Source organism: Rhopalosiphum padi, unplaced genomic scaffold (genome assembly GCF_020882245.1).
Source record: "Rhopalosiphum padi isolate XX-2018 unplaced genomic scaffold, ASM2088224v1 scaffold1, whole genome shotgun sequence".
In the NCBI taxonomy this organism is placed as follows: domain Eukaryota; kingdom Metazoa; phylum Arthropoda; class Insecta; order Hemiptera; family Aphididae; genus Rhopalosiphum; species Rhopalosiphum padi.
This window is the reverse complement of record NW_026869996.1, coordinates 9398072-9424857: the sequence shown is the minus strand read 5'-3', so window position 1 is coordinate 9424857 and position 26786 is coordinate 9398072. Positions and strand designations below refer to the sequence as shown.

At 22.5% G+C, this 26786-nt stretch overlaps 1 long non-coding RNA gene across 1 annotated transcript in view; it reads left to right on the top strand.

Annotated features, from left to right (window-relative positions):
* LOC132931369 (uncharacterized) overlaps positions 1 to 26786 on the top strand; it is a 164298-nt gene that overhangs the window by 10664 nt on the left and 126848 nt on the right. The window contains exons 7-25 of the long non-coding RNA XR_009662537.1: positions 829 to 895; positions 1756 to 1885; positions 2177 to 2304; positions 5167 to 5296; positions 5588 to 5715; positions 7835 to 7962; positions 8801 to 8867; positions 9727 to 9856; positions 10148 to 10275; positions 12029 to 12156; positions 13910 to 14037; positions 16168 to 16297; positions 16589 to 16716; positions 18470 to 18597; positions 20362 to 20491; positions 20783 to 20910; positions 22847 to 22974; positions 25288 to 25417; positions 26075 to 26202. This is a non-coding gene — a long non-coding RNA (uncharacterized LOC132931369). The remainder of the gene's footprint in view (positions 1 to 828; positions 896 to 1755; positions 1886 to 2176; positions 2305 to 5166; positions 5297 to 5587; positions 5716 to 7834; positions 7963 to 8800; positions 8868 to 9726; positions 9857 to 10147; positions 10276 to 12028; positions 12157 to 13909; positions 14038 to 16167; positions 16298 to 16588; positions 16717 to 18469; positions 18598 to 20361; positions 20492 to 20782; positions 20911 to 22846; positions 22975 to 25287; positions 25418 to 26074; positions 26203 to 26786) is intronic.

Here is a 26786-nt window from a genome sequence, read left to right as displayed (position 1 = left end):
ATATTAAATATTTATATTTAGAACTGCTTATAAAACACACAATTCTCAAGTTTATCTCTTGAAACCTGGACCACTATATTAAGAAAATGATTCTTATTTATTATTATTAACTTGCATACATTTCATTTAACCTTATACTTCATAAACACTATAAAACATGATTTTATATGATAATTTTGATGAATATTAATTATTTATGTATTGAATTGTTTATTAAACTCACAATTCTCAAGTTAATCTCTTGAAACCTGAACCACTGTATTAAGAAAATGATTCTAATTTATTATTATTAACTTGCATACATTTCATTTAACCTTATACTTCATAAACACTATAAAACATGATTTTATATGATAATTTTGATGAATTTTAAATATTTATAATTAGAACTGCTTATAAAACACACAATTCTCAAGTTATTCTCTTGAAACCTAAACCACTATATTAAGAAAATGATTCTAATTTTTTATTATTAACTTGCATACATTTCATTTAAGCAGATACTTCATAAACACTATAAAACATGATTTTATATGATAATTTTGATGAATATTAAATATTTATATTTAGAACTGCTTATAAAACACACAATTCTCAAGTTTATCTCTTAAAACCTGGACCACTATATTAAGAAAATGATTCTAATTTATTATTATTAACTTGCATACATTTCATTTAACCTTATACTTCATAAACACTATAAAACATGATTTTATATGATAATTTTGACGAATATTAATTATTCATGTTTTTAACTGCTTATAAAGCACTGAGTTCTCGAGTCATTCTCCAATCATTACATATATTTAACTGAATAAATTTTTTTAGATGGAAATACAGCAGGTCACTCAAGGGATGCTGAAACATTAATTTCTATTCATACAACTTTGAGAAAGTATGAACATCCAATTTTGAAAATGAACTAACAAATACTGTTTATAATGAATTTATGCAATTTACATTTAATGGTTATTGAATATAATTTATAGAATATTAATTGTAGTGATACAATAGAGATTTGTTAACAAAGTGAATAAATGATTATTAAACACCTGAGAACTTTTAATTTTCATTCTTAAAATTTGTCTTAGGTATACAAATCATTTTATTTGTATTATATTTATATGATAATTTTGTTGAATATAACAAATTCATACATTTAACAGCTTAAAAAATATTATATTCTCAAGTACGTTTTTTGAAACCTTGACTGCTATACAATGAAAATTATTCCATTTTATCATTTATAACTATCATTTGTTTTGTTTAACTAGATATTTTTACTTCAAAAGAACTTTAACAAATTATTTTATATGTTAATTTCGACGAATTAAACAATTCATATTATTTTTCATATTGAATAGAAGAAAATTTAAGTTATTGTTCGAGTGTATTATTTAATTACATTTATTTTACATTCAAATTCAACAAAATGATTTGGTAGATTTGTACTATCTTTTATAGCTTATCATAATTATTATTTCTTATCATCTGTTATATGATTATATTTCATATCACCTTGCTGTTTTACAATCGTATTTGCATTTAAGTTTTAACTGAAAATTGTTTTTAAATATTTTGTATTAAGAATAAAGTTGTTCAGATAATTATTGTTTGATTGTTTCCGTTACTGACTTATTCAGTATTTTCCAAGTACTAGTTATCATATAAACATTTTCGTTCTAATTATGGTGTGTAGTAGTGACTTTATTTACTACAATTATACGCATATTTAACTGACTACAATATTTTCAGATTGCAATACAGCAGACAATGAAAGCCATGGTGAGACATGAATTCGCGATTCTATCAGTTTGGAAAATATAAACATCCTACGATGACAATGGACTAGAAGATACTGATAATAATAATTGTTTTATTCAACGTACGTTTAGAGCTTATAATTGAATATAATTGATAGAAAATTAATAGTAATGTAACAAAATGTTAATGTCATGAAATCCTGACAATAGGATTAAGTAAATGATTCTTATTTACTATAATTAACTTTCATTCAATTCATTTAACTTGATACTTCATAAACACTAAAAAACATGATTTTATATGATTATTTTGACGAATATCAAAAATTCATGTTTTAAACTGCTTATGAAGCACTAAGTTATCGAGTCATTCTCCAATTATTATATATATTTAACTGATTAAATTTTTTTAGATGGCAATACAGCAGATGACTCAAGGAATGCTGAGACATTTATTCATATGCATACAACTTTGGAAAAGTATGAACATCCAATGTTGAAAATGAACTAAAAGATACTGATTATAAAGAATTAATGCAATGTACGTGTAACGGTTATTGGCTGTAGTTGATAGAAAATTAATAGCAATGTATCTAAAAGTTACTCAAATGCTTCCCTGTCCATAATATTAATTAAATTATTTTAATTTACCATTATCAACTAGCATACATTTCATTTAAGCAGATAATTCATAAACAAAATAAAACACGATTTTATACGATAATTTTGACTAATATTAAATATTTATGTTTTAAAACTGCTTACAAAATACACAATTCTCAAGTTAATCTCTTGAAACCTGGACCACTATATTAAGAAAATGATTCTAATTTTTTATTATTAACTTGCATGCATTTCATTTAAGCAGATACTTCATAAACACTATAAAACATGATTTTATATGATTATTTTGAAGAATATTAAATATTTATGTTTTTAACTGCTTATAAAACCCACAATTCTCAAGTTAATATCTTGAAACCTGTACCACAATATTAAGAAAATGATTCTAATTTTTTATTATTAACTTGCATACATTTCATTTAAGCAGATACTTCATAAACACTATAAAACTTGATTTTATATGATTATTTTGACGAATATTAAATATTTATATTTAGAACTGCTTATAAAACACACAATTCTCAAGTTAATCTCTTGAAACCTGGACCACTGTATTAAGAAAATGATTCTTATTTATTATTATTAACTTGCATACATTTCATTTAACCTTATACTTCATAAACACTATAAAACATGATTTTATATGATAATTTTGATGAATATTAATTATTTATGTATTGAATTGTTTATTAAACTCACAATTCTCAAGTTAATCTCTTGAAACCTGAACCACTGTATTAAGAAAATGATTCTAATTTATTATTATTAACTTGCATACATTTCATTTAACCTTATACTTCATAAACACTATAAAACATGATTTTATATGATAATTTTGATGAATTTTAAATATTTATAATTAGAACTGCTTATAAAACACACAATTCTCAAGTTATTCTCTTGAAACCTAAACCACTATATTAAGAAAATGATTCTAATTTTTTATTATTAACTTGCATACATTTCATTTAAGCAGATACTTCATAAACACTATAAAACATGATTTTATATGATAATTTTGATGAATATTAAATATTTATATTTAGAACTGCTTATAAAACACACAATTCTCAAGTTTATCTCTTGAAACCTGGACCACTATATTAAGAAAATGATTCTTATTTATTATTATTAACTTGCATACATTTCATTTAACCTTATACTTCATAAACACTATAAAACATGATTTTATATGATAATTTTGATGAATATTAATTATTTATGTATTGAATTGTTTATTAAACTCACAATTCTCAAGTTAATCTCTTGAAACCTGAACCACTGTATTAAGAAAATGATTCTAATTTATTATTATTAACTTGCATACATTTCATTTAACCTTATACTTCATAAACACTATAAAACATGATTTTATATGATAATTTTGATGAATTTTAAATATTTATAATTAGAACTGCTTATAAAACACACAATTCTCAAGTTATTCTCTTGAAACCTAAACCACTATATTAAGAAAATGATTCTAATTTTTTATTATTAACTTGCATACATTTCATTTAAGCAGATACTTCATAAACACTATAAAACATGATTTTATATGATAATTTTGATGAATATTAAATATTTATATTTAGAACTGCTTATAAAACACACAATTCTCAAGTTTATCTCTTAAAACCTGGACCACTATATTAAGAAAATGATTCTAATTTATTATTATTAACTTGCATACATTTCATTTAACCTTATACTTCATAAACACTATAAAACATGATTTTATATGATAATTTTGACGAATATTAATTATTCATGTTTTTAACTGCTTATAAAGCACTGAGTTCTCGAGTCATTCTCCAATCATTACATATATTTAACTGAATAAATTTTTTTAGATGGAAATACAGCAGGTCACTCAAGGGATGCTGAAACATTAATTTCTATTCATACAACTTTGAGAAAGTATGAACATCCAATTTTGAAAATGAACTAACAAATACTGTTTATAATGAATTTATGCAATTTACATTTAATGGTTATTGAATATAATTTATAGAATATTAATTGTAGTGATACAATAGAGATTTGTTAACAAAGTGAATAAATGATTATTAAACACCTGAGAACTTTTAATTTTCATTCTTAAAATTTGTCTTAGGTATACAAATCATTTTATTTGTATTATATTTATATGATAATTTTGTTGAATATAACAAATTCATACATTTAACAGCTTAAAAAATATTATATTCTCAAGTACGTTTTTTGAAACCTTGACTGCTATACAATGAAAATTATTCCATTTTATCATTTATAACTATCATTTGTTTTGTTTAACTAGATATTTTTACTTCAAAAGAACTTTACCAATTATTTTATATGTTAATTTCGACGAATTAAACAATTCATATTATTTTTCATATTGAATAGAAGAAAATTTAAGTTATTGTTCGAGTGTATTATTTAATTACATTTATTTTACATTCAAATTCAACAAAATGATTTGGTAGATTTGTACTATCTTTTATAGCTTATCATAATTATTATTTCTTATCATCTGTTATATGATTATATTTCATATCACCTTGCTGTTTTACAATCGTATTTGCATTTAAGTTTTAACTGAAAATTGTTTTTAAATATTTTGTATTAAGAATAAAGTTGTTCAGATAATTATTGTTTGATTGTTTCCGTTACTGACTTATTCAGTATTTTCCAAGTACTAGTTATCATATAAACATTTTCGTTCTAATTATGGTGTGTAGTAGTGACTTTATTTACTACAATTATACGCATATTTAACTGACTACAATATTTTCAGATTGCAATACAGCAGACAATGAAAGCCATGGTGAGACATGAATTCGCGATTCTATCAGTTTGGAAAATATAAACATCCTACGATGACAATGGACTAGAAGATACTGATAATAATAATTGTTTTATTCAACGTACGTTTAGAGCTTATAATTGAATATAATTGATAGAAAATTAATAGTAATGTAACAAAATGTTAATGTCATGAAATCCTGACAATAGGATTAAGTAAATGATTCTTATTTACTATAATTAACTTTCATTCAATTCATTTAACTTGATACTTCATAAACACTAAAAAACATGATTTTATATGATTATTTTGACGAATATCAAAAATTCATGTTTTAAACTGCTTATGAAGCACTAAGTTATCGAGTCATTCTCCAATTATTATATATATTTAACTGATTAAATTTTTTTAGATGGCAATACAGCAGATGACTCAAGGAATGCTGAGACATTTATTCATATGCATACAACTTTGGAAAAGTATGAACATCCAATGTTGAAAATGAACTAAAAGATACTGATTATAAAGAATTAATGCAATGTACGTGTAACGGTTATTGGCTGTAGTTGATAGAAAATTAATAGCAATGTATCTAAAAGTTACTCAAATGCTTCCCTGTCCATAATATTAATTAAATTATTTTAATTTACCATTATCAACTAGCATACATTTCATTTAAGCAGATAATTCATAAACAAAATAAAACACGATTTTATACGATAATTTTGACTAATATTAAATATTTATGTTTTAAAACTGTTTACAAAATACACAATTCTCAAGTTAATCTCTTGAAACCTGGACCACTATATTAAGAAAATGATTCTAATTTTTTATTATTAACTTGCATGCATTTCATTTAAGCAGATACTTCATAAACACTATAAAACATGATTTTATATGATTATTTTGAAGAATATTAAATATTTATGTTTTTAACTGCTTATAAAACCCACAATTCTCAAGTTAATATCTTGAAACCTGTACCACAATATTAAGAAAATGATTCTAATTTTTTATTATTAACTTGCATACATTTCATTTAAGCAGATACTTCATAAACACTATAAAACTTGATTTTATATGATTATTTTGACGAATATTAAATATTTATATTTAGAACTGCTTATAAAACACACAATTCTCAAGTTAATCTCTTGAAACCTGGACCACTGTATTAAGAAAATGATTCTAATTTATTATTATTAACTTGCATACATTTCATTTAACCTTATACTTCATAAACACTATAAAACATGATTTTATATGATTATTTTGACGAATATTAAATAATTATATCTAGAACTGCTTATAAAACAAACAATTTTAAAGTTTATCTCTTGAAACCTGTACCACTATATTAAGAAAATGATTCTAATTTATTATTATTAACTTGCATACATTTCATATAACCTTATACTTCATAAACACTATAAAACATGATTTTATATGATTATTTTGACGAATATTAAATATTTATATTTAGAACTGCTTATAAAACAAACAATTTTAAAGTTTATCTCTTGAAACCTGTACCACTATATTAAGAAAATGATTCTAATTTATTATTATTAACTTGCATACATTTCATATAACCTTATACTTCATAAACACTATAAAACATGATTTTATATGTTAATTTGGACGAATATTAATTATTTATTTATTGAATTGTTTATTAAACTCACAATTCTCAAGTTAATCTCTTGAAACCTGGACCACTGTATTAAGAATATGATTCTAATTTATTATTATTAACTTGCATACATTTCATTTAACCTTATACTTCATAAACACTATAAAACATGATTTTATATGATTATTTTGACGAATATTAAATATTTATATTTAGAACTGCTTATAAAACAAACAATTTTCAAGTTTATCTATTGAAACCTGTACCACAATATTAAGAAAATTATTCTAATTTTTTATTATTAACTTGCATACATTTCATTTAAGCAGATACTTCATAAACACTATAAAACTTGATTTTATATGTTAATTTTGATGAATATTAATTATTTATGTATTGAATTGTTTATTAAACACACAATTTTCAAGTTTATCTCTTGAAACCTGTACCACTATATTAAGAAAATGATTCTAATTTATTATTATTAACTTGCATACATTTCATATAACCTTATACTTCATAAACACTATAAAACATGATTTTATATGATAATTTTGATGAATTTTAAATATTTATAATTAGAACTGCTTATAAAACACACAATTCTCAAGTTATTCTCTTGAAACCTAAACCACTATATTAAGAAAATGATTCTAATTTTTTATTATTAACTTGCATACATTTCATTTAAGCAGATACTTCATAAACACTATAAAACATGATTTTATATGATAATTTTGATGAATATTAAATATTTATATTTAGAACTGCTTATAAAACACACAATTCTCAAGTTTATCTCTTGAAACCTGGACCACTATATTAAGAAAATGATTCTAATTTATTATTATTAACTTGCATACATTTCATTTAACCTTATACTTCATAAACACTAAAAAACATGATTTTATATAATTATTTTGACGAATATCAAAAATTCATGTTTTAAACTGCTTATGAAGCACTAAGTTATCGAGTCATTCTCCAATTATTATATATATTTAACTGATTAAATTTTTTTAGATGGCAATACAGCAGATAACTCAAGGAATGCTGAGACATTTATTCATATGCATACAACTTTGGAAAATTATGAACATCCAATGTTGAAAATGAACTAAAAGATACTGATTATAAAGAATTAATGCAATGTACGTGTAACGGTTATTGGCTGTAGTTGATAGAAAATTAATAGCAATGTATCTAAAAGTTACTCAAATGCTTCCCTGTCCATAATATTAATTAAATTATTTTAATTTACCATTATCAACTAGCATACATTTCATTTAAGCAGATAATTCATAAACAAAATAAAACACGATTTTATACGATAATTTTGACTAATATTAAATATTTATGTTTTAAAACTGTTTACAAAATACACAATTCTCAAGTTAATCTCTTGAAACCTGGACCACTATATTAAGAAAATGATTCTAATTTTTTATTATTAACTTGCATGCATTTCATTTAAGCAGATACTTCATAAACACTATAAAACATGATTTTATATGATTATTTTGAAGAATATTAAATATTTATGTTTTTAACTGCTTATAAAACCCACAATTCTCAAGTTAATATCTTGAAACCTGTACCACAATATTAAGAAAATGATTCTAATTTTTTATTATTAACTTGCATACATTTCATTTAAGCAGATACTTCATAAACACTATAAAACATGATTTTATATGATAATTTTGATGAATATTAAATATTTATATTTAGAACTGCTTATAAAACACACAATTCTCAAGTTTATCTCATGAAACCTGGACCACTATATTAAGAAAATGATTCTAATTTATTATTATTAACTTGCATACATTTCATTTAACCTTATACTTCATAAACACTATAAAACATGATTTTATATGATAATTTTGACGAATATTAATTATTCATGTTTTTAACTGCTTATAAAGCACTGAGTTCTCGAGTCATTCTCCAATCATTATATATATTTAACTGAATAAATTTTTTTAGATGGAAATACAGCAGGTCACTCAAGGGATGCTGAAACATTAATTTCTATTCATACAACTTTGTGAAAGTATGAACATCCAATTTTGAAAATGAACTAACAAATACTGTTTATAATGAATTTATGCAATTTACATTTAATGGTTATTGAATATAATTTATAGAATATTAATTGTAGTGATACAATAGAGATTTGTTAACAAAGTGAATAAATGATTATTAAACACCTGAGAACTTTTAATTTTCATTCTTAAAATTTGTCTTAGGTATACAAATCATTTTATTTGTATTACATTTATATGATAATTTTGTTGAATATAACAAATTCATACATTTAACAGCTTAAAAAATATTATATTCTCAAGTACGTTTTTTGAAACCTTGACTGCTATACAATGAAAATTATTCCATTTTATCATTTATAACTATCATTTGTTTTGTTTAACTAGATATTTTTACTTCAAAAGAACTTTACCAATTATTTTATATGTTAATTTCGACGAATTAAACAATTCATATTATTTTTCATATTGAATAGAAGAAAATTTAAGTTATTGTTCGAGTGTATTATTTAATTACATTTATTTTACATTCAAATTCAACAAAATGATTTGGTAGATTTGTACTATCTTTTATAGCTTATCATAATTATTATTTTTTATCATCTGTTATATGATTATATTTCATATCACCTTGCTGTTTTACAATCGTATTTGCATTTAAGTTTTAACTGAAAATTGTTTTTAAATATTTTGTATTAAGAATAAAGTTGTTCAGATAATTATTGTTTGATTGTTTCCGTTACTGACTTATTCAGTATTTTCCAAGTACTAGTTATCATATAAACATTTTCGTTCTAATTATGGTGTGTAGTAGTGACTTTATTTACTACAATTATACGCATATTTAACTGACTACAATATTTTCAGATTGCTATACAGCAGACAATGAAAGCCATGGTGAGACATGAATTCGCGATTCTATCAGTTTGGAAAATATAAACATCCTACGATGACAATGGACTAGAAGATACTGATAATAATAATTGTTTTATTCAACGTACGTTTAGAGCTTATAATTGAATATAATTGATAGAAAATTAATAGTAATGTAACAAAATGTTAATGTCATGAAATCCTGACAATAGGATTAAGTAAATGATTCTTATTTACTATAATTAACTTTCATTCAATTCATTTAACTTGATACTTCATAAACACTAAAAAACATGATTTTATATGATTATTTTGACGAATATCAAAAATTCATGTTTTAAACTGCTTATGAAGCACTAAGTTATCGAGTCATTCTCCAATTATTATATATATTTAACTGATTAAATTTTTTTAGATGGCAATACAGCAGATGACTCAAGGAATGCTGAGACATTTATTCATATGCATACAACTTTGGAAAAGTATGAACATCCAATGTTGAAAATGAACTAAAAGATACTGATTATAAAGAATTAATGCAATGTACGTGTAACGGTTATTGGCTGTAGTTGATAGAAAATTAATAGCAATGTATCTAAAAGTTACTCAAATGCTTCCCTGTCCATAATATTAATTAAATTATTTTAATTTACCATTATCAACTAGCATACATTTCATTTAAGCAGATAATTCATAAACAAAATAAAACACGATTTTATACGATAATTTTGACTAATATTAAATATTTATGTTTTAAAACTGTTTACAAAATACACAATTCTCAAGTTAATCTCTTGAAACCTGGACCACTATATTAAGAAAATGATTCTAATTTTTTATTATTAACTTGCATGCATTTCATTTAAGCAGATACTTCATAAACACTATAAAACATGATTTTATATGATTATTTTGAAGAATATTAAATATTTATGTTTTTAACTGCTTATAAAACCCACAATTCTCAAGTTAATATCTTGAAACCTGTACCACAATATTAAGAAAATGATTCTAATTTTTTATTATTAACTTGCATACATTTCATTTAAGCAGATACTTCATAAACACTATAAAACATGATTTTATATGATAATTTTGATGAATATTAAATATTTATATTTAGAACTGCTTATAAAACACACAATTCTCAAGTTTATCTCTTGAAACCTGGACCACTATATTAAGAAAATGATTCTAATTTATTATTATTAACTTGCATACATTTCATTTAACCTTATACTTCATAAACACTATAAAACATGATTTTATATGATAATTTTGACGAATATTAATTATTTATTTATTGAATTGTTTATTAAACTCACAATTCTCAAGTTAATCTCTTGAAACCTGGACCACTGTATTAAGAATATGATTCTAATTTATTATTATTAACTTGCATACATTTCATTTAACCTTATACTTCATAAACACTATAAAACATGATTTTATATGATTATTTTGACGAATATTAAATATTTATATTTAGAACTGCTTATAAAACAAACAATTTTCAAGTTTATCTATTGAAACCTGTACCACAATATTAAGAAAATTATTCTAATTTTTTATTATTAACTTGCATACATTTCATTTAAGCAGATACTTCATAAACACTATAAAACTTGATTTTATATGTTAATTTTGATGAATATTAATTATTTATGTATTGAATTGTTTATTAAACACACAATTTTCAAGTTTATCTCTTGAAACCTGTACCACTATATTAAGAAAATGATTCTAATTTATTATTATTAACTTGCATACATTTCATATAACCTTATACTTCATAAACACTATAAAACATGATTTTATATGATAATTTTGATGAATTTTAAATATTTATAATTAGAACTGCTTATAAAACACACAATTCTCAAGTTATTCTCTTGAAACCTATACCACTATATTAAGAAAATGATTCTAATTTTTTATTATTAACTTGCATACATTTCATTTAAGCAGATACTTCATAAACACTATAAAACATGATTTTATATGATAATTTTGATGAATATTAAATATTTATATTTAGAACTGCTTATAAAACACACAATTCTCAAGTTTATCTCTTGAAACCTGGACCACTATATTAAGAAAATGATTCTAATTTATTATTATTAACTTGCATACATTTCATTTAACCTTATACTTCATAAACACTAAAAAACATGATTTTATATAATTATTTTGACGAATATCAAAAATTCATGTTTTAAACTGCTTATGAAGCACTAAGTTATCGAGTCATTCTCCAATTATTATATATATTTAACTGATTAAATTTTTTTAGATGGCAATACAGCAGATGACTCAAGGAATGCTGAGACATTTATTCATATGCATACAACTTTGGAAAAGTATGAACATCCAATGTTGAAAATGAACTAAAAGATACTGATTATAAAGAATTAATGCAATGTACGTGTAACGGTTATTGGCTGTAGTTGATAGAAAATTAATAGCAATGTATCTAAAAGTTACTCAAATGCTTCCCTGTCCATAATATTAATTAAATTATTTTAATTTACCATTATCAACTAGCATACATTTCATTTAAGCAGATAATTCATAAACAAAATAAAACACGATTTTATACGATAATTTTGACTAATATTAAATATTTATGTTTTAAAACTGTTTACAAAATACACAATTCTCAAGTTAATCTCTTGAAACCTGGACCACTATATTAAGAAAATGATTCTAATTTTTTATTATTAACTTGCATGCATTTCATTTAAGCAGATACTTCATAAACACTATAAAACATGATTTTATATGATTATTTTGAAGAATATTAAATATTTATGTTTTTAACTGCTTATAAAACCCACAATTCTCAAGTTAATATCTTGAAACCTGTACCACAATATTAAGAAAATGATTCTAATTTTTTATTATTAACTTGCATACATTTCATTTAAGCAGATACTTCATAAACACTATAAAACATGATTTTATATGATAATTTTGATGAATATTAAATATTTATATTTAGAACTGCTTATAAAACACACAATTCTCAAGTTTATCTCTTGAAACCTGGACCACTATATTAAGAAAATGATTCTAATTTATTATTATTAACTTGCATACATTTCATTTAACCTTATACTTCATAAACACTATAAAACATGATTTTATATGATAATTTTGACGAATATTAATTATTTATTTATTGAATTGTTTATTAAACTCACAATTCTCAAGTTAATCTCTTGAAACCTGGACCACTGTATTAAGAATATGATTCTAATTTATTATTATTAACTTGCATACATTTCATTTAACCTTATACTTCATAAACACTATAAAACATGATTTTATATGATTATTTTGACGAATATTAAATATTTATATTTAGAACTGCTTATAAAACAAACAATTTTCAAGTTTATCTATTGAAACCTGTACCACAATATTAAGAAAATTATTCTAATTTTTTATTATTAACTTGCATACATTTCATTTAAGCAGATACTTCATAAACACTATAAAACTTGATTTTATATGTTAATTTTGATGAATATTAATTATTTATGTATTGAATTGTTTATTAAACACACAATTTTCAAGTTTATCTCTTGAAACCTGTACCACTATATTAAGAAAATGATTCTAATTTATTATTATTAACTTGCATACATTTCATATAACCCTTTACTTCATAAACACTATAAAACATGATTTTATATGATAATTTTGATGAATTTTAAATATTTATAATTAGAACTGCTTATAAAACACACAATTCTCAAGTTATTCTCTTGAAACCTATACCACTATATTAAGAAAATGATTCTAATTTTTTATTATTAACTTGCATACATTTCATTTAAGCAGATACTTCATAAACACTATAAAACATGATTTTATATGATAATTTTGATGAATATTAAATATTTATATTTAGAACTGCTTATAAAACACACAATTCTCAAGTTTATCTCTTGAAACCTGGACCACTATATTAAGAAAATGATTCTAATTTATTATTATTAACTTGCATACATTTCATTTAACCTTATACTTCATAAACACTAAAAAACATGATTTTATATAATTATTTTGACGAATATCAAAAATTCATGTTTTAAACTGCTTATGAAGCACTAAGTTATCGAGTCATTCTCCAATTATTATATATATTTAACTGATTAAATTTTTTTAGATGGCAATACAGCAGATGACTCAAGGAATGCTGAGACATTTATTCATATGCATACAACTTTGGAAAAGTATGAACATCCAATGTTGAAAATGAACTAAAAGATACTGATTATAAAGAATTAATGCAATGTACGTGTAACGGTTATTGGCTGTAGTTGATAGAAAATTAATAGCAATGTATCTAAAAGTTACTCAAATGCTTCCCTGTCCATAATATTAATTAAATTATTTTAATTTACCATTATCAACTAGCATACATTTCATTTAAGCAGATAATTCATAAACAAAATAAAACACGATTTTATACGATAATTTTGACTAATATTAAATATTTATGTTTTAAAACTGTTTACAAAATACACAATTCTCAAGTTAATCTCTTGAAACCTGGACCACTATATTAAGAAAATGATTCTAATTTTTTATTATTAACTTGCATGCATTTCATTTAAGCAGATACTTCATAAACACTATAAAACATGATTTTATATGATTATTTTGAAGAATATTAAATATTTATGTTTTTAACTGCTTATAAAACCCACAATTCTCAAGTTAATATCTTGAAACCTGTACCACAATATTAAGAAAATGATTCTAATTTTTTATTATTAACTTGCATACATTTCATTTAAGCAGATACTTCATAAACACTATAAAACATGATTTTATATGATAATTTTGATGAATATTAAATATTTATATTTAGAACTGCTTATAAAACACACAATTCTCAAGTTTATCTCTTGAAACCTGGACCACTATATTAAGAAAATGATTCTAATTTATTATTATTAACTTGCATACATTTCATTTAACCTTATACTTCATAAACACTATAAAACATGATTTTATATGATAATTTTGACAAATATTAATTATTTATGTTTTTAACTGCTTATAAAACCCACAATTCTCAAGTTAATATCTTGAAACCTGTACCACAATATTAAGAAAATGATTCTAATTTTTTATTATTAACTTGCATACATTTCATTTAAGCAGATACTTCATAAACACTATAAAACTTGATTTTATATGATTATTTTGACGAATATTAAATATTTATATTTAGAACTGCTTATAAAACACACAATTCTCAAGTTAATCTCTTGAAACCTGGACCACTGTATTAAGAAAATGATTCTAATTTATTATTATTAACTTGCATACATTTCATTTAACCTTATACTTCATAAACACTATAAAACATGATTTTATATGATAATTTTGACGAATATTAATTATTCATGTTTTTAACTGCTTATAAAGCACTGAGTTCTCGAGTCATTCTCCAATCATTATATATATTTAACTGAATAAATTTTTTTAGATGGAAATACAGCAGGTCACTCAAGGGATGCTGAAACATTAATTTCTATTCATACAACTTTGTGAAAGTATGAACATCCAATTTTGAAAATGAACTAACAAATACTGTTTATAATGAATTTATGCAATTTACATTTAATGGTTATTGAATATAATTTATAGAATATTAATTGTAGTGATACAATAGAGATTTGTTAACAAAGTGAATAAATGATTATTAAACACCTGAGAACTTTTAATTTTCATTCTTAAAATTTGTCTTAGGTATACAAATCATTTTATTTGTATTACATTTATATGATAATTTTGTTGAATATAACAAATTCATACATTTAACAGCTTAAAAAATATTATATTCTCAAGTACGTTTTTTGAAACCTTGACTGCTATACAATGAAAATTATTCCATTTTATCATTTATAACTATCATTTGTTTTGTTTAACTAGATATTTTTACTTCAAAAGAACTTTACCAATTATTTTATATGTTAATTTCGACGAATTAAACAATTCATATTATTTTTCATATTGAATAGAAGAAAATTTAAGTTATTGTTCGAGTGTATTATTTAATTACATTTATTTTACATTCAAATTCAACAAAATGATTTGGTAGATTTGTACTATCTTTTATAGCTTATCATAATTATTATTTCTTATCATCTGTTATATGATTATATTTCATATCACCTTGCTGTTTTACAATCGTATTTGCATTTAAGTTTTAACTGAAAATTGTTTTTAAATATTTTGTATTAAGAATAAAGTTGTTCAGATAATTATTGTTTGATTGTTTCCGTTACTGACTTATTCAGTATTTTCCAAGTACTAGTTATCATATAAACATTTTCGTTCTAATTATGGTGTGTAGTAGTGACTTTATTTACTACAATTATACGCATATTTAACTGACTACAATATTTTCAGATTGCAATACAGCAGACAATGAAAGCCATGGTGAGACATGAATTCGCGATTCTATCAGTTTGGAAAATATAAACATCCTACGATGACAATGGACTAGAAGATACTGATAATAATAATTGTTTTATTCAACGTACGTTTAGAGCTTATAATTGAATATAATTGATAGAAAATTAATAGTAATGTAACAAAATGTTAATGTCATGAAATCCTGACAATAGGATTAAGTAAATGATTCTTATTTACTATAATTAACTTTCATTCAATTCATTTAACTTGATACTTCATAAACACTAAAAAACATGATTTTATATGATTATTTTGACGAATATCAAAAATTCATGTTTTAAACTGCTTATGAAGCACTAAGTTATCGAGTCATTCTCCAATTATTATATATATTTAACTGATTAAATTTTTTTAGATGGCAATACAGCAGATGACTCAAGGAATGCTGAGACATTTATTCATATGCATACAACTTTGGAAAAGTATGAACATCCAATGTTGAAAATGAACTAAAAGATACTGATTATAAAGAATTAATGCAATGTACGTGTAACGGTTATTGGCTGTAGTTGATAGAAAATTAATAGCAATGTATCTAAAAGTTACTCAAATGCTTCCCTGTCCATAATATTAATTAAATTATTTTAATTTACCATTATCAACTAGCATACATTTCATTTAAGCAGATAATTCATAAACAAAATAAAACACGATTTTATATGATAATTTTGACTAATATTAAATAGTTATGTTTTAAAACTGTTTACAAAATACACAATTCTCAAGTTAATCTCTTGAAACCTGGACCACTGTATTAAGAAAATGATTCTAATTTATTATTATGAACTTGCATACATTTCATTTAACCTTATACTTCATAAACACTATAAAACATGATTTTATATGATTATTTTGACGAATATTAAATATTTATATTTAGAACTGCTTATAAAACAAACAATTTTAAAGTTTATCTCTTGAAACCTGTACCACTATATTAGGAAAATGATTCTAATTTATTATTATTAACTTGCATACATTTCATATAACCTTATACTTCATAAACACTATAAAACATGATTTTATATGATTATTTTGACGAATATTAAATATTTATATTTAGAACTGCTTATAAAACAAACAATTTTAAAGTTTATCTCTTGAAACCTGTACCACTATATTAAGAAAATGATTCTAATTTATTATTATTAACTTGCATACATTTCATATAACCTTATACTTCATAAACACTATAAAACATGATTTTATATGTTAATTTGGACGAATATTAATTATTTATTTATTGAATTGTTTATTAAACTCACAATTCTCAAGTTAATCTCTTGAAACCTGGACCACTGGATTAAGAATATGATTCTAATTTATTATTATTAACTTGCATACATTTCATTTAACCTTATACTTCATAAACACTATAAAACATGATTTTATATGATTATTTTGACGAATATTAAATATTTATATTTAGAACTGCTTATAAAACAAACAATTTTCAAGTTTATCTATTGAAACCTGTACCACAATATTAAGAAAATTATTCTAATTTTTTATTATTAACTTGCATACATTTCATTTAAGCAGATACTTCATAAACACTATAAAACTTGATTTTATATGTTAATTTTGATGAATATTAATTATTTATGTATTGAATTGTTTATTAAACACACAATTTTCAAGTTTATCTCTTGAAACCTGTACCACTATATTAAGAAAATGATTCTAATTTATTATTATTAACTTTTATACATTTCATATAACCTTATACTTCATAAACACTATAAAACATGATTTTATATGATAATTTTGATGAATTTTAAATAATTATAATTAGAACTGCTTATAAAACACACAATTCTCAAGTTATTCTCTTGAAACCTATACCACTATATTAAGAAAATGATTCTAATTTTTTATTATTAACTTGCATACATTTCATTTAAGCAGATACTTCATAAACACTATAAAACATGATTTTATATGATAATTTTGATGAATATTAAATATTTATATTTAGAACTGCTTATAAAACACACAATTCTCAAGTTTATCTCTTGAAACCTGGACCACTATATTAAGAAAATGATTCTAATTTATTATTATTAACTTGCATACATTTCATTTAACCTTATACTTCATAAACACTAAAAAACATGATTTTATATAATTATTTTGACGAATATCAAAAATTCATGTTTTAAACTGCTTATGAAGCACTAAGTTATCGAGTCATTCTCCAATTATTATATATATTTAACTGATTAAATTTTTTTAGATGGCAATACAGCAGATGACTCAAGGAATGCTGAGACATTTATTCATATGCATAAAACTTTGGAAAAGTATGAACATCCAATGTTGAAAATGAACTAAAAGATACTGATTATAAAGAATTAATGCAATGTACGTGTAACGGTTATTGGCTGTAGTTGATAGAAAATTAATAGCAATGTATCTAAAAGTTACTCAAATGCTTCCCTGTCCATAATATTAATTAAATTATTTTAATTTACCATTATCAACTAGCATACATTTCATTTAAGCAGATAATTCATAAACAAAATAAAACACGATTTTATACGATAATTTTGACTAATATTAAATATTTATGTTTTAAAACTGTTTACAAAATACACAATTCTCAAGTTAATCTCTTGAAACCTGGACCACTATATTAAGAAAATGATTCTAATTTTTTATTATTAACTTGCATGCATTTCATTTAAGCAGATACTTCATAAACACTATAAAACATGATTTTATATGATTATTTTGAAGAATATTAAATATTTATGTTTTTAACTGCTTATAAAACCCACAATTCTCAAGTTAATATCTTGAAACCTGTACCACAATATTAAGAAAATGATTCTAATTTTTTATTATTAACTTGCATACATTTCATTTAAGCAGATACTTCATAAACACTATAAAACATGATTTTATATGATAATTTTGATGAATATTAAATATTTATATTTAGAACTGCTTATAAAACACACAATTCTCAAGTTTATCTCTTGAAACCTGGACCACTATATTAAGAAAATGATTCTAATTTATTATTATTAACTTGCATACATTTCATTTAACCTTATACTTCATAAACACTATAAAACATGATTTTATATGATAATTTTGACGAATATTAATTATTCATGTTTTTAACTGCTTATAAAGCACTGAGTTCTCGAGTCATTCTCCAATCATTATATATATTTAACTGAATAAATTTTTTTAGATGGAAATACAGCAGGTCACTCAAGGGATGCTGAAACATTAATTTCTATTCATACAACTTTGTGAAAGTATGAACATCCAATTTTGAAAATGAACTAACAAATACTGTTTATAATGAATTTATGCAATTTACATTTAATGGTTATTGAATATAATTTATAGAATATTAATTGTAGTGATACAATAGAGATTTGTTAACAAAGTGAATAAATGATTATTAAACACCTGAGAACTTTTAATTTTCATTCTTAAAATTTGTCTTAGGTATACAAATCATTTTATTTGTATTACATTTATATGATAATTTTGTTGAATATAACAAATTCATACATTTAACAGCTTAAAAAATATTATATTCTCAAGTACGTTTTTTGAAACCTTGACTGCTATACAATGAAAATTATTCCATTTTATCATTTATAACTATAATTTGTTTTGTTTAACTAGATATTTTTACTTCAAAAGAACTTTACCAATTATTTTATATGTTAATTTCGACGAATTAAACAATTCATATTATTTTTCATATTGAATAGAAGAAAATTTAAGTTATTGTTCGAGTGTATTATTTAATTACATTTATTTTACATTCAAATTCAACAAAATGATTTGGTAGATTTGTACTATCTTTTATAGCTTATCATAATTATTATTTCTTATCATCTGTTATATGATTATATTTCATATCACCTTGCTGTTTTACAATCGTATTTGCATTTAAGTTTTAACTGAAAATTGTTTTTAAATATTTTGTATTAAGAATAAAGTTGTTCAGATAATTATTGTTTGATTGTTTCCGTTACTGACTTATTCAGTATTTTCCAAGTACTAGTTATCATATAAACATTTTCGTTCTAATTATGGTGTGTAGTAGTGACTTTATTTACTACAATTATACGCATATTTAACTGACTACAATATTTTCAGATTGCAATACAGCAGACAATGAAAGCCATGGTGAGACATGAATTCGCGATTCTATCAGTTTGGAAAATATAAACATCCTACGATGACAATGGACTAGAAGATACTGATAATAATAATTGTTTTATTCAACGTACGTTTAGAGCTTATAATTGAATATAATTGATAGAAAATTAATAGTAATGTAACAAAATGTTAATGTCATGAAATCCTGACAATAGGATTAAGTAAATGATTCTTATTTACTATAATTAACTTTCATTCAATTCATTTAACTTGATACTTCATAAACACTAAAAAACATGATTTTATATGATTATTTTGACGAATATCAAAAATTCATGTTTTAAACTGCTTATGAAGCACTAAGTTATCGAGTCATTCTCCAATTATTATATATATTTAACTGATTAAATTTTTTTAGATGGCAATACAGCAGATGACTCAAGGAATGCTGAGACATTTATTCATATGCATACAACTTTGGAAAAGTATGAACATCCAATGTTGAAAATGAACTAAAAGATACTGATTATAAAGAATTAATGCAATGTACGTGTAACGGTTATTGGCTGTAGTTGATAGAAAATTAATAGCAATGTATCTAAAAGTTACTCAAATGCTTCCCTGTCCATAATATTAATTAAATTATTTTAATTTACCATTATCAACTAGCATACATTTCATTTAAGCAGATAATTCATAAACAAAATAAAACACGATTTTATACGATAATTTTGACTAATATTAAATATTTATGTTTTAAAACTGTTTACAAAATACACAATTCTCAAGTTAATCTCTTGAAACCTGGACCACTATATTAAGAAAATGATTCTAATTTTTTATTATTAACTTGCATGCATTTCATTTAAGCAGATACTTCATAAACACTATAAAACATGATTTTATATGATTATTTTGAAGAATATTAAATATTTATGTTTTTAACTGCTTATAAAACCCACAATTCTCAAGTTAATATCTTGAAACCTGTACCACAATATTAAGAAAATGATTCTAATTTTTTATTATTAACTTGCATACATTTCATTTAAGCAGATACTTCATAAACACTATAAAACATGATTTTATATGATTATTTTGACGAATATTAAATATTTATATTTAGAACTGCTTATAAAACAAACAATTTTAAAGTTTATCTCTTGAAACCTGTACCACTATATTAAGAAAATGATTCTAATTTATTATTATTAACTTGCATACATTTCATATAACCTTATACTTCATAAACACTATAAAACATGATTTTATATGATTATTTTGACGAATATTAAATATTTATATTTAGAACTGCTTATAAAACAAACAATTTTAAAGTTTATCTCTTGAAACCTGTACCACTATATTAAGAAAATGATTCTAATTTATTATTATTAACTTGCATACATTTCATATAACCTTATACTTCATAAACACTATAAAACATGATTTTATATGTTAATTTGGACGAATATTAATTATTTATTTATTGAATTGTTTATTAAACTCACAATTCTCAAGTTAATCTCTTGAAACCTGGACCACTGTATTAAGAATATGATTCTAATTTATTATTATTAACTTGCATACATTTCATTTAACCTTATACTTCATAAACACTATAAAACATGAATTTATATGATTATTTTGACGAATATTAAATATTTATATTTAGAACTGCTTATAAAACAAACAATTTTCAAGTTTATCTATTGAAACCTGTACCACAATATTAAGAAAATTATTCTAATTTATTATTATTAACTTGCATACATTTCATTTAAGCAGATACTTCATAAACACTATAAAACATGATTTTATATGATTATTTTGAAGAATATTAAATATTTATGTTTTTAACTGCTTATAAAACCCACAATTCTCAAGTTAATATCTTGAAACCTGTACCACAATATTAAGAAAATGATTCTAATTTTTTATTATTAACTTGCATACATTTCATTTAAGCAGATACTTCATAAACACTATAAAACTTGATTTTATATGATTATTTTGATGAATTTTAAATATTTATAATTAGAACTGCTTATAAAACACACAATTCTCAAGTTATTCTCTTGAAACCTAAACCACTATATTAAGAAAATGATTCTAATTTTTTATTATTAACTTGCATACATTTCATTTAAGCAGATACTTCATAAACACTATAAAACATGATTTTATATGATAATTTTGATGAATATTAAATATTTATATTTAGAACTGCTTATAAAACACACAATTCTCAAGTTTATCTCTTGAAACCTGGACCACTATATTAAGAAAATGATTCTAATTTATTATTATTAACTTGCATACATTTCATTTAACCTTATACTTCATAAACACTAAAAAACATGATTTTATATGATTATTTTGACGAATATCAAAAATTCATGTTTTAAACTGCTTATGAAGCACTAAGTTATCGAGTCATTCTCCAATTATTATATATATTTAACTGATTAAATTTTTTTAGATGGCAATACAGCAGATGACTTAAGGAATGCTGAGACATTTATTCATATGCATACAACTTTGGAAAAGTATGAACATCCAATGTTGAAAATGAACTAAAAGATACTGATTATAAAGAATTAATGCAATGTACGTGTAACGGTTATTGGCTGTAGTTGATAGAAAATTAATAGCAATGTATCTAAAAGTTACTCAAATGCTTCCCTGTCCATAATATTAATTAAATTATTTTAATTTACCATTATCAACTAGCATACATTTCATTTAAGCAGATAATTCATAAACAAAATAAAACACGATTTTATATGATAATTTTGACTAATATTAAATATTTATGTTTTAAAACTGTTTACAAAATACACAATTCTCAAGTTAATCTCTTGAAACCTGTACCACAATATTAAGAAAATGATTCTAATTTTTTATTATTAACTTGCATGCATTTCATTTAAGCAGATACTTCATAAACACTATAAAACATGATTTTATATGATTATTTTGAAGAATATTAAATATTTATGTTTTTAACTGCTTATAAAACCCACAATTCTCAAGTTAATATCTTGAAACCTGTACCACAATATTAAGAAAATGATTCTAATTTTTTATTATTAACTTGCATACATTTCATTTAAGCAGATACTTCATAAACACTATAAAACTTGATTTTATATGATTATTTTGACGAATATTAAATATTTATATTTAGAACTGCTTATAAAACACACAATTCTCAAGTTAATCTCTTGAAACCTGGACCACTGTATTAAGAAAATGATTCTAATTTATTATTATTAACTTGCATACATTTCATTTAACCTTATACTTCATAAACACTATAAAACATGATTTTATATGATTATTTTGACGAATATTAAATATTTATATTTAGAACTGCTTATAAAACAAACAATTTTAAAGTTTATCTCTTGAAACCTGTACCACTATATTAAGAAAATGATTCTAATTTATTATTATTAACTTGCATACATTTCATATAACCTTATACTTCATAAACACTATAAAACATGATTTTATATGTTAATTTTGACAAATATTAATTATTTATTTATTGAATTGTTTATTAAACTCACAATTCTCAAGTTAATCTCTTGAAACCTGGACCACTGTATTAAGAAAATGATTCTAATTTATTATTATTAACTTGCATACATTTCATTTAAGCAGATACTTCATAAACACTATAAAACATGATTTTATATGATAATTTTGATGAATATTAAATATATATATTTAGAACTGCTTATAAAACACACAATTCTCAAGTTTATCTCTTGAAACCTGGACCACTATATTAAGAAAATGATTCTAATTTATTATTATTAACTTGCATACATTTCATTTAACCTTATACTTCATAAACACTATAAAACATGATTTTATATGATAATTTTGACAAATATTAATTATTCATGTTTTTAACTGCTTATAAAGCACTGAGTTCTCGAGTCATTCTCCAATCATTATATATATTTAACTGAATAAATTTTTTTAGATGGAAATACAGCAGGTCACTCAAGGGATGCTGAAACATTAATTTCTATTCATACAACTTTGTGAAAGTATGAACATCCAATTTTGAAAATGAACTAACAAATACTGTTTATAATGAATTTATGCAATTTACATTTAATGGTTATTGAATATAATTTATAGAATATTAATTGTAGTGATACAATAGAGATTTGTTAACAAAGTGAATAAATGATTATTAAACACCTGAGAACTTTTAATTTTCATTCTTAAAATTTGTCTTAGGTATACAAATCATTTTATTTGTATTACATTTATATGATAATTTTGTTGAATATAACAAATTCATACATTTAACAGCTTAAAAAATATTATATTCTCAAGTACGTTTTTTGAAACCTTGACTGCTATACAATGAAAATTATTCCATTTTATCATTTATAACTATCATTTGTTTTGTTTAACTAGATATTTTTACTTCAAAAGAACTTTACCAATTATTTTATATGTTAATTTCGACGAATTAAACAATTCATATTATTTTTCATATTGAATAGAAGAAAATTTAAGTTATTGTTCGAGTGTATTATTTAATTACATTTATTTTACATTCAAATTCAACAAAATGATTTGGTAGATTTGTACTATCTTTTATAGCTTATCATAATTATTATTTCTTATCATCTGTTATATGATTATATTTCATATCACCTTGCTGTTTTACAATCGTATTTGCATTTAAGTTTTAACTGAAAATTGTTTTTAAATATTTTGTATTAAGAATAAAGTTGTTCAGATAATTATTGTTTGATTGTTTCCGTTACTGACTTATTCAGTATTTTCCAAGTACTAGTTATCATATAAACATTTTCGTTCTAATTATGGTGTGTAGTAGTGACTTTATTTACTACAATTATACGCATATTTAACTGACTACAATATTTTCAGATTGCAATACAGCAGACAATGAAAGCCATGGTGAGACATGAATTCGCGATTCTATCAGTTTGGAAAATATAAACATCCTACGATGACAATGGACTAGAAGATACTGATAATAATAATTGTTTTATTCAACGTACGTTTAGAGCTTATAATTGAATATAATTGATAGAAAATTAATAGTAATGTAACAAAATGTTAATGTCATGAAATCCTGACAATAGGATTAAGTAAATGATTCTTATTTACTATAATTAACTTTCATTCAATTCATTTAACTTGATACTTCATAAACACTAAAAAACATGATTTTATATGATTATTTTGATGAATATTAAATATTTATATTTAGAACTGCTTATAAAACACACAATTCTCAAGTTTATCTCTTGAAACCTGTACCACTATATTAAGAAAATGATTCTAATTTATTATTATTAACTTGCATACATTTCATATAACCTTATACTTCATAAACACTATAAAACATGATTTTATATGATAATTTTGATGAATTTTAAATATTTATAATTAGAACTGCTTATAAAACACACAATTCTCAAGTTATTCTCTTGAAACCTAAACCACTATATTAAGAAAATGATTCTAATTTTTTATTATTAACTTGCATACATTTCATTTAACCTTATACTTCATAAACACTAAAAAACATGATTTTATATAATTATTTTGACGAATATCAAAAATTCATGTTTTAAACTGCTTATGAAGCACTAAGTTATCGAGTCATTCTCCAATTATTATATATATTTAACTGATTAAATTTTTTTAGATGGCAATACAGCAGATGACTCAAGGAATGCTGAGACATTTATTCATATGCATAAAACTTTGGAAAAGTATGAACATCCAATGTTGAAAATGAACTAAAAGATACTGATTATAAAGAATTAATGCAATGTACGTGTAACGGTTATTGGCTGTAGTTGATAGAAAATTAATAGCAATGTATCTAAAAGTTACTCAAATGCTTCCCTGTCCATAATATTAATTAAATTATTTTAATTTACCATTATCAACTAGCATACATTTCATTTAAGCAGATAATTCATAAACAAAATAAAACACGATTTTATACGATAATTTTGACTAATATTAAATATTTATGTTTTAAAACTGTTTACAAAATACACAATTCTCAAGTTAATCTCTTGAAACCTGGACCACTATATTAAGAAAATGATTCTAATTTATTATTATTAACTTGCATACATTTCATTTAAGCAGATACTTCATAAACACTATAAAACATGATTTTATATGATAATTTTGATGAATATTAAATATTTATATTTAGAACTGCTTATAAAACACACAATTCTCAAGTTTATCTCTTGAAACCTGGACCACTATATTAAGAAAATGATTCTAATTTATTATTATTAACTTGCATACATTTCATTTAACCTTATACTTCATAAACACTATAAAACATGATTTTATATGATAATTTTGACAAATATTAATTATTCATGTTTTTAACT